Below are 16,550 nucleotides of genomic sequence, written 5' to 3'. Positions count from 1 at the left end.
CAATAATTCAAGGGTAGTAGTAGTAGTATAAGTATCATTATATATGTATGAATTATCATTATTATTATTATAATTATCATTATTATTATTATCATCATCATCATCATCATCATCATCATCACTATAATGATAATGATAATGATAATGATAGATCCCGATACGAGTTCCGATTCTGCTCTAAAGATCCAATTCCGATAAATGATTAATAAATTTATTTTGTTCATAAAGTATTCGTTTCTCGAACCAACTAGAGGGCCTGGAAATGGAGGTACTGGAATCGGAACTCGTATCGGAATCGGAAGTTTAGAGCATTATCGGGACTCGTATCGGAATCGGAAGTTTAGGGCGGTATCGGGACTCGTATCGGAATCGGAAGTCTAGAGCAGTATCGGGACTCGTATCGGAATCGGAAGTCTAGAGCAGTATCGGGACTCGTATCGGAATCGGAAGTTTAGAGCAATATCGGAACTCGTATCGGAATCGGGAGTTGAGAGCAATATCGGGACTCGTATTGGAATCGGGAGTTGAGAGCAATATCGGGATTCGTATCGGAAACGGAAGTTTAGAGGAGTATCGGGACTCGTATCGGAATCGGAAGTCTAGAGCAGTATCGGGACTCGTATCGGAATCGGAAGTTTAGAGCAGTATCGGGACTCGTATCGGAATCGGAAGTCTAGAGCAGTATCGGGACTCGTATCGGAATCGGAAGTTTAGAGCAATATCGGGACTCGTATCGGAATCGGGAGTTGAGAGCAATATCGGGACTCGTATCGGAATCGGAAGTTTAGAGGAGTATCGGGACTCGTATCGGAATCGGAAGTTTAGAGCATTATCGGGACTCGTATCGGAATCGGAAGTTTAGAGGAGTATCGGGACTCGTATCGGAATCGGAAGTTTAGAGCGGTATCGGGACTCGTATCGAAATTGAAAAAAAAAATGGTATCGTCCCATCAGCAAAGAAAACAAAGAACTGACGGGGAAGTATGTTTGTTTGCATATGATTAAGACGGACTTGTGGCTTTGTTTAGTTAGTGTTGGGAATGGGAGTTTGAGACGTCTATAAGGAAGGGTTACATAAAGGGGCGATTGCATGTAGGAGCGAAGCTTTGAAGGATCTGCAGAACAGAGGGAGGCGTCAAGAGGGAAAGGATTCCTTTTTAGGAACCTGAAGTAAAGTAAAAAAGGGAACTACGCGGGTCTTGTCACACTTCAAGAAGTGACATTAGTATAGGACGCGGACACAGGCAAAAAGGAGACAATGCTTTCATGGAATGGGTTCAGTGATGGATCGGTTTAATGTCGTTATGGTGCCCCTTACAGAGGACTTTGTAACGTGGAGTTTAATAAAATGTGACCTTGGTCCAACTCGCTGGGGGCGTGGTTCGAACTACCGTCACCTCGACCTCCGCTGCAAGTAGCGACGCTCTAACCCGCTCGGCCATGGAATCGAATTAAAAAAAAAAAAAAGTGAATACATTATAGGGTTTCAAATACAGAGAGTGATTTTACAAAACCTAGAATAGCATGGAGATTTTTTCTTTCTTTTTTAAAGGAAAGGAAAGATACGTTGTTTGGTTTCTTCCGCTTTGATCTATTCATGTGAGAAGTTAATGGTCCTATTACGATTCTAGAAACTTTAAATTTGGAGAGGAAAGTATCATTACGATGTTACATTATGCGGCTGTGACGGATGAGGACATCATGTTTTCAAGTTCAAATATCTCCATCCATAAACTCACCTGGCGATTGGCGCCAGAGGTTTCTATGACGATCTCCTTCTCCCCCCTCCCTGGCTAAGATATCATAACTTTTGGAGTCAAATGAACTCACAACAGAGACTTTGCTACAGAGCTGCTGGGCGCGTTACCGCCGGGCAGGTAATGCGTTACCGAAAAAAACTGAGGGTACATTTCCATCAATGCGTTACAGATTTTAATTTCCTTAGAGCGTTCCGCGTTACTACGTATATATGTATACATGTATAGGACAATTAAAATCGGTAACGCATTGACCGAAATACACCTCCAGATTTTTCCAGTAACGCACTACCTGTCCGTCGGTAACGCACTACCCTCCAGCGGTAGCGCGCCCAGCTCTATTTTGTTAGAGCCATCAGCAAGTCATAACAGCAGTATCGGACAGTGTAACGCAGATGTAGGTCGCAAGGTCTTCAGGTATTTTCTCTAAAAAAGTTCTCATTGTCTCTCTTCAGGTGTAAAAATCACATCGCTAGGCACTAAAGTGGGCCCTACACGATCAATAATATTGCGCAATATTCCGTATTGTACAATAATATTGACCACCTTGCCGACACCATCCAGAGATCACAATCTCCTGCCCCAACCATCACGAACCATCCCTGCACCATCAGTAATATTGTGCAATACGGAATATTGCGCAATAGTATTGATCGTCTAGAGTCCGCTTAAGACAGCAGGCGTAATGAAAGAAGTAGGAATGCGTAGACAGAGAGTATTTAAAAAAAAAAATGTCTTACGGTATATGTGAATCTGCTCACAATGGAGAACCTCATCTAGGACGAGACAAAAGACTTAAACAACACAAAATGAATAAATAGATAAACAAATATATAGGCCAAAGACATTATCATTAGCAGACGACAAACTGTTATTTCAAGAACTGTCTAGTTTCTGCAACCGGGATTTATTGATAATGGGTGATTTCAATTTCACTGACATTGATTGGATGACCCTTGAACATGGCCATATAGGTAGTCGCTTGATTGATTTTCTTGGTGACAGTTACTTAATTCAGCATGTAAAAGAGCCCACAAGATATGGAAACTTACTCGATCTTTTGATCACTAGCCGCGAAAGCATGGTAACTGATGTAGAAGTCGGCGAATCTGTTGAAAATAGCGATCACAACTTAGTCAGATTCAAACTTCTAAACAATTTTAGAATAGATACTTGTGCTTCTAAAATACCCGATTTCAGTAAAGCTCAGTTCATAGGACTACGTCAGGAGCTTCAGCTTACAGATTGGGAGGCAAAATTAAACGAAAGGCCTGTAGATCAGATGTGGGAAATATTCGAAAATACGCTCACTAAGATGATTCAAACTTACATTCCTTTTAAGGACAGACGTCCCCCAAATCAGGCTCGCCCAAAGTGGCACGACAAAGAAACTGAAAAAAAGTATTGCTTAAAAGAGACAGGCTTATAAGAAATATAAGTGCTTGGGTGCATCTAATGACTATGAAAGCTATGTATCAATACAGAGAGATTTAAAAAAGACAATAAGAAAAAGAAAACGACAATACGAAATGAACATCGCTGAGAAATCCAAAGAGAATCCCAAAGAATTCTATAGTTACATTAGAGATAAAAAGGTTGTTAGGAATCACATTGGTCCACTATTATCTGCTGACGGTCAACTTGAATATTCAAATGAAGGAATGTGTAATATCTTAAACAATTATTTTAGCTCGGTATTCGTAAACGAAACACCTGAAGTGAATTCCAAACTGAAACCTGTGAAAAGTCTGGGGTAAACTTACTACGGTAAATATAACAAAAGAAAAAATTAAAAGGTGTATAGATAAACTCAAAGTTAATAAAACACCAGGGCCTGACGGTTGGCATCCAAGAATCTTAAAGGAAATGAAAAATGAGATTGTTGTTCCATTAGAAATTATTTTCAAGAAATCCATCATATCTGGAGATGTCACAAGAGAATGGAAGCTAGCTAACGTTACTCCCATATTCAAAAAAGGTGACAAAAAGAAACCAAATAACTATAGGCCTATAAGTTTGACTTCAATCGTAGGAAAAATAATGGAAACTATCATCAGAGATGCTATCGAATATCATTTAGAAAGTAACCGTTTGATAAATGATAGCCAACATGGTTTCAGACGGAAACGTTCTTGCGTGACTAACTTACTCAAATTCTACAACACAGTTATCTCGAATTATGACAAAAGAAACAATATAGATTTAATATATCTAGACTTTGCAAAAGCTTTTGATACTGTCCCACACGAAAGACTACTTACTAAATTAGCTTTGCATGGAATAAGTGGTAGCCTATTAGGTTGGACTAGTAATTGGTTGAATGGTCGAAAACAGAGTTGTTTTAAATGGAAAAACTTCTAGATGGAAAAGTGTTGCAAGTGGAGTTCCTCAGGGTTCCGTTCTTGGGCCACTTCTATTCATAGTATATATAAATGATATTGACCATAGACTAAAATCTACTGTTTCCAAATTTGTTGATGATACAAAACTGTGCGGAGTGGCAAATGATCACTCAAACCAATTAGATATTCAAGAAGATTTAGATAAATTACAGCAATGGTCTGAAAAGTGGCTAATGAAATTTAACACAAGTAAATGCAAGGTAATGCACATAGGTAAAAATAACAGTAAGTACGATTACAAGTTATTTGGAAATTCGTTAACAAAAGTGGATAGTGAAAAAGATCTCAGCGTAATTATCAGTAACGACCTCAAATCATCCAAGCAGTTTATTTCAGCCTCTGAGAAAGCAAATAAGATTCTAGGACTGATTGCGCTATCTTTTGATTTCAAAAGTCCATCACTCATTAACAAGCTATATAAATCGTTAGTTCGTCCGCATTTGGAGTATGCTGTTTCCGTGTGGTCACCGAATCTCATTAAAGACATTGACAGACTGGAAAGAGTACAACGGCGAGCCACAAAACTGATTCCAAATATCAAAAATAATTCATACGAAAATCGACTAAAGCACATGAATCAGTTTTCCCTAAAAAAGCGTAGACTCAGAGGTGACTTGATACAGGTCTTTAAGATTTTAAAGGGAATTGACAACATCAAAAGTGACAAAATGTTCACATTGAATGAGAATCAGACAAGAAACAATGGTCTCAAACTGTCCGGAAATAGATTCAATTTGGAAGTAGGTAGAAACAACTTTGCCAACCGTGTAGTCAATGAATGGAATAAACTTCCTGCACAGGTAGTGCAATGTAGTTCAGTTCGAAGCTTTAAGAATCATTTAGATAAATACCTAAGTAAGATGCTGTAATGATTATGATTTATCTTATATTATTTGTTTTTGTTTTGTTATCATTTGTCTGTCTGATTTTCATTTATTAGTTATATATCAATTTATTATTATTTACTATTTACCTGTTTGTTTATTATTTTAACTATACCTATGCATTCATTTATGTATTTCATTTGTTATTTACATTATTATAGTTTTTATTTATTATTTTATTATTAATATGATTTTTTTTTCATCCGACCTAGATATGGATCAAAAGGTCTCCTGTCGGCATGCTCCGCCTTTGTAATCCTTTGTAATAAAACATAAATAGAATAAAACAAATAAATGGATAAACCAATAAGATAAGATAAAGAAACATAAAGAAGATCAAGTTCACTCTCAGTGCACTTGGTTAAACACAGCCATCCACACAAATGGGAGAGAGATAAACACAGTCATCTACATAAATGGGAGAGAGATAAACACAGCCATATACATAAACGGGAGAGAGATAAACACAGCCATCTACATAAACGGGAGAGAGATAAACACAGCCATTTACATAAATGGAAGAGAAATAGACAGCCATCTACATAAACGGGAGAGAGATAAACATAGTCATCTACATAAATGGGAGAGAGATAAACACAGCCATCTACATAAATGTTAGAGATAAACACAGCCATCTACATAAATGGGAGAGAGATAAACACAGCCATCTACATAAACGGGAGAGAGATAAACATAGTCATCTACATAAATGTTAGAGATAAACCCAGCCATCTGCATAAATGGGAGAGAGATAAACACAGCCATCTACATAAACGGGAGAGAGATAAACATAGTCATCTACATAATTGGGAGAGAGATAAACACAGCCATCTAAATAAATGTTAGAGATAAACACAGCCATCTACATAAACGGGAGAGAGATAAACACAGACATCTACATAAACGGGAGAGAGATAAACAAAGCAATCTACATAAATGTTAGAGATAAACACAGACATCTACATAAATGGGAGAGAGATAAACACAGCCATCTACATAAATGTTAGAGATAAACACAGCCATCTACACAAATGTTAGAGATAAACCCAGCCATCTACATAAATGGGAGAGAGATAAACACGGCCATCTACATAAATGGGAGAGAAATAAACACAGCCATCTACGGAAACGAGAAGAAGCCTATACATTGCATCAAGGTATATATACATGAAAGAGGAAGGTTGCTGAGTCGACATCCACATGCGTCAATGAAGAAGAAGAAGCAGGCAATCCTCAGGAGTGAATATGGTGGGTGGCACACTGAGGTAATACTCGTAGGTTCCCGTCGACAAAAAGCCCGGGAGGTACTTAAAGTGAGCGTCGTCGTCGTCGTCATCATCATCATCATCATTTTCATCATCATCATCATCATCTTTCTAGAAAAAGGTGTCCGGTCGAAACGTTAGATCTTTGAGTCCAGTTCTTTTCTGGGTTCATTCTTGACATGCGAATTCTGTCAAAATGGAATGCCCTCACGCACGCGTACGCACACACACAGCCCTCATATATGTAATATATGTATACATATATATATATATATATATATATATATATATGTGTGTGTGTGTGTGTGTGTGTGTGTGTGCGCGTGTTAACTGAAAGGTTTCAAGAGGACTCCCTGTTGCTCTCATTGTGTTATTTCTCCGTTTGTAAAATTCTAGAATTCCTTCTTCATTACCAATACTGTCAAGGCCTGGTGCCAATAGAAAATATTGTATATTCTACTACATTTCTCATGAATTACATTAACTTGTAAAAACTACTAAATTGATCCTTTTATCAGCTTCATCCTTATGTAACACCCTCTTCTGATGGTATATTACTTATACTAAGTTTATTTCGAAAACAACTTACGGTGGTATTCTTATTAAAAAAAATCTTCCCTTGTGTAAATCTTATATATATCCTTGGAAGTTAAAGGTTTTTTCTTAAGAATACCACCGTGAGAATCTTACGGTGTTATTCATAAAAAAGAAATTCCTTACATATATCTTTCTTTATATAAATCCTTGGAAGGGAAAGAATTTTTTTTAAGAATACCACCGATAATCATTTTCACTGTCTTTGCCGAAGCCTTCGCCTCCATGACATTCTTGGACAAGTTTCGCTTTACGTAAGAGTCTTCTCACCAGGGCTGCGGAGTCGGAGTCGGAGTCGGAGGGAGTCGGATTTCTAAGAGTACTAGGAGTCGGAGTCGGAATTTTTTTTATCCGACTCCGACTCCTTAAGTCCAAAAAAAATATCTTTTTCTAACATGGTTTCCCTGTTTGGTTTTACCAGTTGCACAATTTAGCAGTTTTTGTATGGTTTTGCTTTTATTTTTGGAGGCAATAGTGAGTGTGTGCAGTGTATATGTACACTAAGTGGTCTCTCCAGATGGAAACAATAAACGATCCATCAATAATAAAAAAAAAGATAATAAAAAAAATACACAACACTGACAAGCTATCGTTGTCAGTCTGGGTAAAAGTGTTTGTGGTCATATATTTGCAGTTGTTTCCTGTAAGGAGAGTGAAACTATATATATATATATATATATATATATGATATTTTGTACTATACTGCAATGCTTTTTACCTCAACATAGATAAACATCAATTCGTACTGCCACCATGTGACGGTATTGTGTGCTACTAGTACTAACTAATGTAAACAAACAGCTGCAGATTCTGCCTGAAGTAGTGTCTCCCAGTGAATTTTCTTTTCTTTCATTTTCGGTAGTTTTATCACATTTTCCTTTAATAGAAATATGCTAGATTATGATAAAGTTACTTCAGAATATGAAAATCATACATTTATCAAAGAAATTCAGTGGTTTGAAATATACGAAATAGAAAGAGGCTACTGATCATGGTTAGTGAATACAATAGGCCTACAAGTGAAGCAATGAAAAATAGAAATCAGAGTAAAGAAAATCACGAACCATTTTAATCTAATTCAAAACTGATTATGGTATAAAGACAATTGCAAATTAGGCCTAAGTGTACCAGATATTTATGCTTTAACCCATAACCATAATTCTATCTATATACAAAAGGCTTTTTCCCCCTTATCAGGGAGGTAGCCAAGTCAAAAGGAATAAACCCACTCCCACCCATCATCCCTTCCACCCTCACATCTTAGCTCCTCGTGGACGACGGGTCATCCCTGCATCCCGCCCACCACCCTGGGTCAGAAGCAATGCAGGACACAGCACATCCACAGCAAGGCCGCTTCACTTAATTGGCGACCCCCCTCTCTCCGTCCCCTCACATAGAAAACGGAGGACGGGGAGAAGTCCCTTCGGGCTGCGTAAAAGTATCATTCACACTTTCCCACTCCCCAAACCCTCCCATCCTCCCATCCCATCCCTTTCTTTTCATCACAGTATCATCTATACACAGCCCTTCTCCACTCATCCTTATCTTCTGCCACCTCCCTTCCCTGCTCCACAGACATTCCCCTCTTCCTCAACGCTCCTGTCACCCCATCCATCCATCTCATCCTCGGTCGTCCTCTCAAATTCACTCCCTCCATCTCTGCCTTCCATACCCCTTTCACCAGTCTTCTTTCATCCATTCTTTCCGTGTGTCCAAACCATCCTAATAGTCTTTCATCAGCCCTCTCAGCCAACTCCTTTTCCACCCCAGCTCTCCTTCTCACTTCCTCGTTTCAAAGGATTACAAAGGATTACAAAGGCGGAGCATGCCGACAGGAGACCTTTTGGTCCATAACTAGGTCGGATGCAAAAAAATACATATAATAATGATAAATAGATAAAGAATTATAATACAAATAATAATGATAAATAAATAACAAATTATAATACAAATAATAATGATAAATAAATAACAAATTATAATACAAATAATAATGATAAATAAAATAGATAAATACATAGGTCTAGTTAAATAATAAACAAACAGGTAAATAGTGAATAATAGTAATTTGACAGATGAACAATAATAAATTAAAATCAAGCAAATAATAAACGAACAGACAAAGGATAACAAAAAAATGATGTTTCTCACTCTATCCAGCCTTGTAACCCTCACCATACTTCTCAGACATTTCATCTCAAACACATTTAAACTCTTCCTCTCTGCCTCTCTCAAATTCCATGTCTCTGCCCCACACAGCACTGTCGGCACAATCACCCCTTCATACAATCTCCTCTTTGCATTAATTCCCAAATGCCTATTTCTCATTACTTTTTTAAATCCCCCAAGACATTTGTTTGCTTCTCTCAATCTACAGCTTACCTCTACCTCTACTCCTCCCTCTGCAGCCACATATGCCCCCAAGTACCTAAAACTATCCACTTCCTCCAGCCTCTCCCCTTTAAGACTTACTTCAAACTCTCCACCATCCTCTCCTCTTGTACACCTCATCACTTTACTTTTACCTACATTCACCTTCAACTTTCTCCTATCACACACCCTCCCAAACTCAGTCACTAACTCTCCCAATGCCTCCTCTGACCCTGCCACAAATGCAGTGTCATCAGCAAACAACAACTGACTTACCTCACACTTTTCTCCATTTTCCGCAACCAACTCCAGTCCCCTGCCCATTTCTCTTGCATTTACCTCCCGTACCACCCCATCCATATACACATTGAACAGCCATGGCGACATGACACATCCCTGACGTAGTCCCTCCTTTACCTCAAACCATTCACTCTCTCCATTTCTGATTCTAACACAGGCTCTACTACTCTCATAAAAACTCTTGACTGCTCTTAACAGCTTTCCTCCAATACCTGTCTACCCTATCATAAGCCTTTTACAAATCCATAAAGGCCCAAAAGACATACTTACCCTTTCCTAAAGCTTTCTCCTAAACCCACACTGCTCCTCACCAATTACTTCCTCTGGTCCTCTCCTAATTCTCTAAGTTATAACCCTCCCATACGCCTTCCCAACTACACTCAACAAACTGATCCCTCTGAAACTACTACATTCACACTTGTTCCCTTTTCCTTTGAAAAGCGGAACTATACATGCACTCCTCCAGTCCTCTGGTACTCTACCCTTCCTTAGACACACATTAAACAACCTCACTAACCAGTCTACTATTACTTTACCTCCCTTCTTCAGACACTCCGCATGACACCCATCTAACCCAGGTGCCTTACCTGCTCTCATAATTTTAGTCGCTACTTCCACCTCATTTTTTCTTATTTTTCCCTCATTTTCCTCACCCATCACTGTCATTTTCTTTGCGCCTCCCACTGCTATCACCATTCCCTCCCTATCCTCCTCTACATTCAACAGTTCCCTAAAATATTCTGCCCATCTTCCCCTTATCGCTTCCTCTTCCATTATCATCTTTTCATCTTTGCCTTTTACCTTTTCTCCCCTACTTGAATCAACTTCCCTTCTTCTTTTAATCTCTTAATAGTAGTAAAAAGAAAACATTTAGGCCAAATCTTGTATATTGTGTAATGTGACCTTGGTAAATACTATTGATATACTATTTGTCTGTAAAACAGCCTATTGAGTGACTACCGGACCTTAAATATTACCTACAAGATATACAGTTTGCATGATTTGGCTATGTTTCTTTTTGTAGGAATTGGTAAACAATAAGCATTGGATGCAAGAACAATTTAGATTACTTTGCCAAAGTTTCCTACTTTTCCCAGTGATGTAGCCTAGGCCAATTGTAAGGTCCTACCTGTTGTATGATAAATGCTGATTATGAGATAGGCTAACCTAGCGAATCATTAGCAGTTTGTATTATTTTTAAAACTTTGATGAAGAGAGTGTATATACAGCATATATATACATACATATATATATATATATGTATATGTATATATATATATATATATATATATATATATATATATATATTATATACAGATATAAACTATTTATATTGGTACTTGTTGTTTATCGGGTTCTTTAAAAAAAATAAATATATATATAAAGAAATAAAAAATAAATAAAAATGAATTAATGAAAAAGATTATTCTATTTTTATTTATTCTATTTCATTTTTTATTAAAAAAAAGATCCAAACCCAAAAAATCCACATTTACCTTTCTTTTTACACCAATTAGGGTCGAATTTGTTTTTCCTAGACTATAGGCTGCCTCTATTCATAGGGTAGTCTAGGACTCTAACCTATATTTCTCATAGGTTTACATTGGTGAAAGTTTCCGTGGTATTGATAAGAGAGTATTAGAACATAGATATGATATGAAAACATACAATATGAATAATGCCATTGTTAAACATAGATTCGATACCGGCCACAATGCTGATTGGAATAATTCCAAGATTATAAAATATGAAAACGATACAATGAAACGTAGATGTTTAGAATCGGCGTTTATATCCCTCATAGAAAATATAAATCAGAATAGTGGATTTTTTACAATTAACAAACCATTGGCAATTTTAATTACAAGTAACAAGCAATTTGCGCAAATTGTGAGTACACCATTTTAATGTTTGTTTCTCCCCGCAAGGCTCGGGCTATATAAGGAGTAAAATGTTTTTCATCGATGTTATTTCTGAAGAAGCCCTGCTGGGCGAAACGTAAAATATATTGGACTCCCATACTCTGCGTTTGGCCTCTTCCCTACAGAGCTGTTGCAGTCATTGCTGCCTTTACTCCTTCTCATAGGCTAATCTAACCAACCATTTCATCACATTAAGATGATATCAGTTTACCCTACTTATATAAAGTACAAACTACAAATTTTTTATTTGCAAATTTCAATTGAGTAGTCTATAAGTTCTGTTATTATGAATAAAGCCTATTTTTTAATGTTTACAAATAAGAAATTTGTATATATTTTAGCTTTAACCTCGTTATTCACGTTATAATACTAGTAGATTCAAGGAACATACAAGATATTTTATCATAAGAAATTTTTATAGATTTAATTTTCAAACTAGCTGTTAACGTAATAATACGCACAGTACATATATTTTGTTATATTCTTGAAAGCTTTGTCTGAATTTTTACCATTACAGTAATTGACAAGCCAACAATAGTTGTAAAATACTGTCTATAGATGTGCACTGTGAAATAATTTGTTGCTATTGTGCAAATAGAAAGCGGTAGGTCTCATTATTCCAAGTTTAAAAAATAAAAAAAAAATTGATACGTTTTGTGTTGAGAAAATTTAATAACCGCCGTCCAGTATAGAATAGTTTTATTGCTAGTTACAGGATATGTACCATTTATAGAAGTTTCTAGAATGTAGTTTGTATTAATATTTCATTCATTCTATACTATGGGAGTTATAGCCAGTGGAATGTATTTCTATTTCTAATAAATACTCAATAAATATAATTATTAATTCAAATTCCTGAATAATTTGTCAACTGTCAAGTGACAGATGATTTTTACCTTTAAATGATTTAAACTAGCTACTTTACCTTTGTTGACAGTCTATTTAATTCAAATTATGTTAACATCTAGAACTCTATCATGTACACACGTACATGACAGTGTAGACAATAGTATATATCCACTACGTATGCACTATGCACGTACGTCTTCATGTATGTAACTTTGACCAGTCTCAGAGGCCAGATAGGAATGACATTAGAGCATATGTCACAGCATTTGATGATGTTTGAAAAGGGGAGGAACAACAGCAGATATGAACAATGTGCACAGGGGAAGGTTGTCTCTCTCTTTCCTGAACTGATTCCTGGTTTTTATGGTAACATGGTAAAATTAATTCTGCAGTAAGTACTAGGTAGGCCATTCTCCATTAACCTTTCCTCATCATGATTTGTCACATCTTTTCCTAATATTGTGATAGAAGGTTTATGAGATTGGACAAATGAAATAACAGATGATTTTTTTTTTTGGGGGGGAGGGGAGGGGAGGGGAGGGGCACAAAGGAAAAAGAAGATATCTAGCTTGAAGTGGCAGTCGGGAGTCGGAGTCGTGGTCGGAGGAATCAAAGGAGTCGGAGTCGGAGTCGGAGTCAGAGGAATCAAAGGAGTCGGAGTCGGACCTTATACCATCCGACTCCGCAGCCCTGGTTCTCACGCCAATGTCTCAAGTCCTTCGTGATTTAATCATTGCTAAACCTTGACTTAAGCTTCTCTTATAGGGCGCACAAGCGCTAAATATGTAATTGGGAGGGTAAGGTTCTCGTTGTATGTGAAAACAGTTTTTGTCTTTGTTTTGATCTGTCCATGCACGGTATTAGGTTACCTTGAAGTCTCCTAAAGCATTGATATATAACACTGTACAACAAATTTCAGGATTAAGAAAAAAACATAGTTCTCATGTGCGTTTTATTATGAAGTTCAGTGTGCTGAATTCAAATTTGATAACAAAAATTTCATGCCACGTCACAATTTTTTGTAAATCGCTGTTTTAATAATTATGCAATTAATAGAGATTTCCAAGGTTCCATAAATGTATTTTGCTCCCAAAGTCAGATTAAATGTCTTCATTGTATTTATTTAATTAATATATAATGAATCGGCATGTTTGTTAGCTTTATATGATGTATTAACCTACAATCTATTATTTACTTCTTCTTTTATAAGACGTCTCAGGCGTGTCACGCTTCAGGTTCCAACAGAAGTCAGCCAGCATAGCAGGGCTCCATTTTCCCTTGTACCTGTTTTCCATTGACGCTATATCTTGATGGAACCTCTCTCCATGTTCATCACTCACATCTGCTGCATTCTCTGGGAAGAAGGACAGATGAGAATGAAGAAAGTGTATCTTCAATGACATATTGCATCCGAGATCTTGGTAGCATTTGATTAGCCTCTCCACTTTACGCTCTCGCTGGAACTCTTGGTGCTTTCCCAGAAGCCCTTTGCATACATCTTTGAATGCATGCCAGGCCGCTAGCTCAGGTTCATCCATTGTCGCCTCAAAGTCCTCATCATTTATAAGCTTGCGAATCTGAGGGCCTACAAATATACCCTCTTTAATCTTGGCATCACTAATTTTAGGGAAGATCCCTTTGAGATACTGGAAACATGGCTTGTTATGTTGCAGTGCTTTGGTAAATTGCTTCATTAGGCCTAGTTTTATATGCAGTGGTGGCAAAATGATTTTCTCCTTCTTAACTAGTGGCTCATGAATTACATTATGGCATCCAAGCGTCATAGATTCCCGAGATGGCCATTCTGAGCGTATATAATGTTCTGATCTGGCCCTACTGTCCCACTTGCAAAGAAAGCACATAAATTTGGTGTATCCAGTTTGTAGCCCATTAAGTATGGCTACTACTTTCAAGTCTGCACAAATTAACCACTCATGCTCTTTGTAACTTATGCGGTCTAGAATAAAAGCAAGGTTCTCATATGTCTCTCTTAAAATGACTGAGTAAGCAACTGGAACTGAAGGCATGGTGTTCCTAATGTGCAACAGAACTGCTTTTATGCTGTAAAGGGATCCATCTATGAATAGCCTCCACTCATTGGGTTCATAGGACAGCTCAAGGGCACTGAATAGGCCTCTGATATCATTACAATAAGTCAAGTTGTTTTCCAAAGTGAAGAAATCCTGTAGATTTGCAGAACGCTTCCTAAATACTGTAATTCGAGCTTCTTCATCCAACAGGTGCCATTGTTGCAAACGTGAGGCCAGGAGTTCACTCTGTTGCTTAGTAAGTGTTAGATCACGAACTAGATCATTGAGTTCTGGTTGGGTGATGAGGTGTGGTTTCTTATCAGATTCAAGTTGTGTCGTATACGTTGCATCTTGAGATTCTGAATCGTCTGAGTTGCTCGTGTCATCGCTTGGTAGTTCAGAGGGCGGCTGTGGTACAGGAATATCACTTGAATGTAGAACTGGGCGAATAGCAGACTGAAGATCTGGATACACGATAGATTTCTTGCCTTTTCTGTTGCGACCTGCAGGAAAATAAAATAAAATCAGACTAAAAATGGATACTATTGGTTGTGATCACGTGCAAAAATAGTGGAAGTGCAACTTATTATGTATTTCGATCTTTTTTATTGATACATCTCTTGAAAATATATATAAAAACAGTAAAAAATAAACACTGAACACCCACCTTTAATATCCGTTAAGCAGAAGTAGCAATCTGTTGAGTGGTCCTTTGGCTCCCTCCAGACCATTGGTACGCCAAACATGAGGCCAGTCCCTTTGCCTTTCACCCAGGCAGAAAGGGAACTTGTACACCTGACACAACATATGTGAGGTGCCCAGCTTTTGTCCTGGTCACCCACTTTACATCCAAAGTACAGCTCATAAAGTTTCTTTACACGTTGAGTCAACTGTCTCTTGTATTGCCTTAATGTAACTGATCCACATATATAACAAAACTTGTCTGGCGAATTCTTGCATTCTCTAGGCATCTTAACTCTGTATCCTGTTAAGAAAAAAAAACACATAGCTATGTGAAAAATTATATAAATGGTAAAAGCAACAAAAAATACCGTTCAGATAGACATTGCGGGCACTGCTATTTACGAAGAACTGGAGGGTCACAGAAAGAAACGGATGTTATATTCGTGATCTACGCAAAAAATAACTCTAGAAAAGGATAGTCTCATTTCCGTTTTTTTTTTCATTGTTATACAGTGTAATTATTTATGCTAATGTGAGTTCCCAGTGACATTTAGCATTCGTTCATGGTCAAATAACTTTACTTCTTTTTCAAAATTCATGATCCTTTTTTATGTACATCTCAATAACATTCACCATCATTCTTTCAGGGTCCAACATTTTCATTTCTCTCCCAAAATTCAGTCTTTTTATCGAAAAACTTGTTCAGCAGTTTGTTTCAGTATTCATTCGTATCTTCCATGTCCCTTTTTCTATGAATTTCTTCATGACATTGAACATCATGACCTCAGGGTCCAATAATTTTACTCCTCTCTCAAAATTAATGTTCCTTTTCTCTGAAGACCTCTCCAGTAGCTCGTTTCTGTATCCATTCCTATCCCCCTCGAACTCTTTCCAGCGCTTGCGAACGAACAAAATTGATGGTCTTCCGGAAGGACGGAATACGACGCAAAGCGACACAATGAATATGGAATCCCTTGCAAGGTCACTGGCGACCGGCGGAGTGCCCCCCCAGGGAGGGTGAGAGGCGCCAGGCACCGCATATATATAAAAGAGTGACACTCCTGTGGTCTCGCAGTGTCAGTCTCTACCCAGTCTGGCAACATCAAAGTCCTGGTCGTGAGCAAATATCCTTTTATCCTTACTCTTCTTATTTATTTCCTTAGCTTTCTTTTTTAGTTTAAGTAGCAATGTAAAGTTTTCGGTATACCGCAAACCCACTAATAAAGAAGATTATATACATTTTTATTCAGGACACAATATTAGGACTAAAACAGGTATAATAATTGACTTCTTCCTCGGGGCTTTTCGCATCTGTAGTGAAGAATTCTTAGAAGACGAACTAGATCACATTACAAAAACTTTCAGCAAATTAAAATATCCCAAAGGTCTCCTACTTAAACTGAAAAAGAAAGCTAAGGAAATAAATAAGAAGAGTAAAGATAAAAATAATTGCAACAAAGAAACACGATATATCACAGTCCCAAATTCCAGCA

At 37.5% G+C, this 16,550-nt stretch overlaps 1 long non-coding RNA gene across 1 annotated transcript in view; it reads left to right on the top strand.

Moving 5' to 3' along the window:
* The window catches only part of LOC143032020 (uncharacterized), a 322,508-nt gene that overhangs the window by 176,348 nt on the left and 129,610 nt on the right, over positions 1 to 16,550 (top strand). The window lies entirely within an intron of this gene.

Source organism: Oratosquilla oratoria, chromosome 12 (genome assembly GCF_046742065.1).
Source record: "Oratosquilla oratoria isolate Oo_2021 chromosome 12, ASM4674206v1, whole genome shotgun sequence".
NCBI classification, from domain to species: domain Eukaryota; kingdom Metazoa; phylum Arthropoda; class Malacostraca; order Stomatopoda; family Squillidae; genus Oratosquilla; species Oratosquilla oratoria.
The sequence above is the reverse complement of the archived record's forward strand: the minus strand, read 5'-3'. Positions and strand labels throughout refer to the sequence as shown.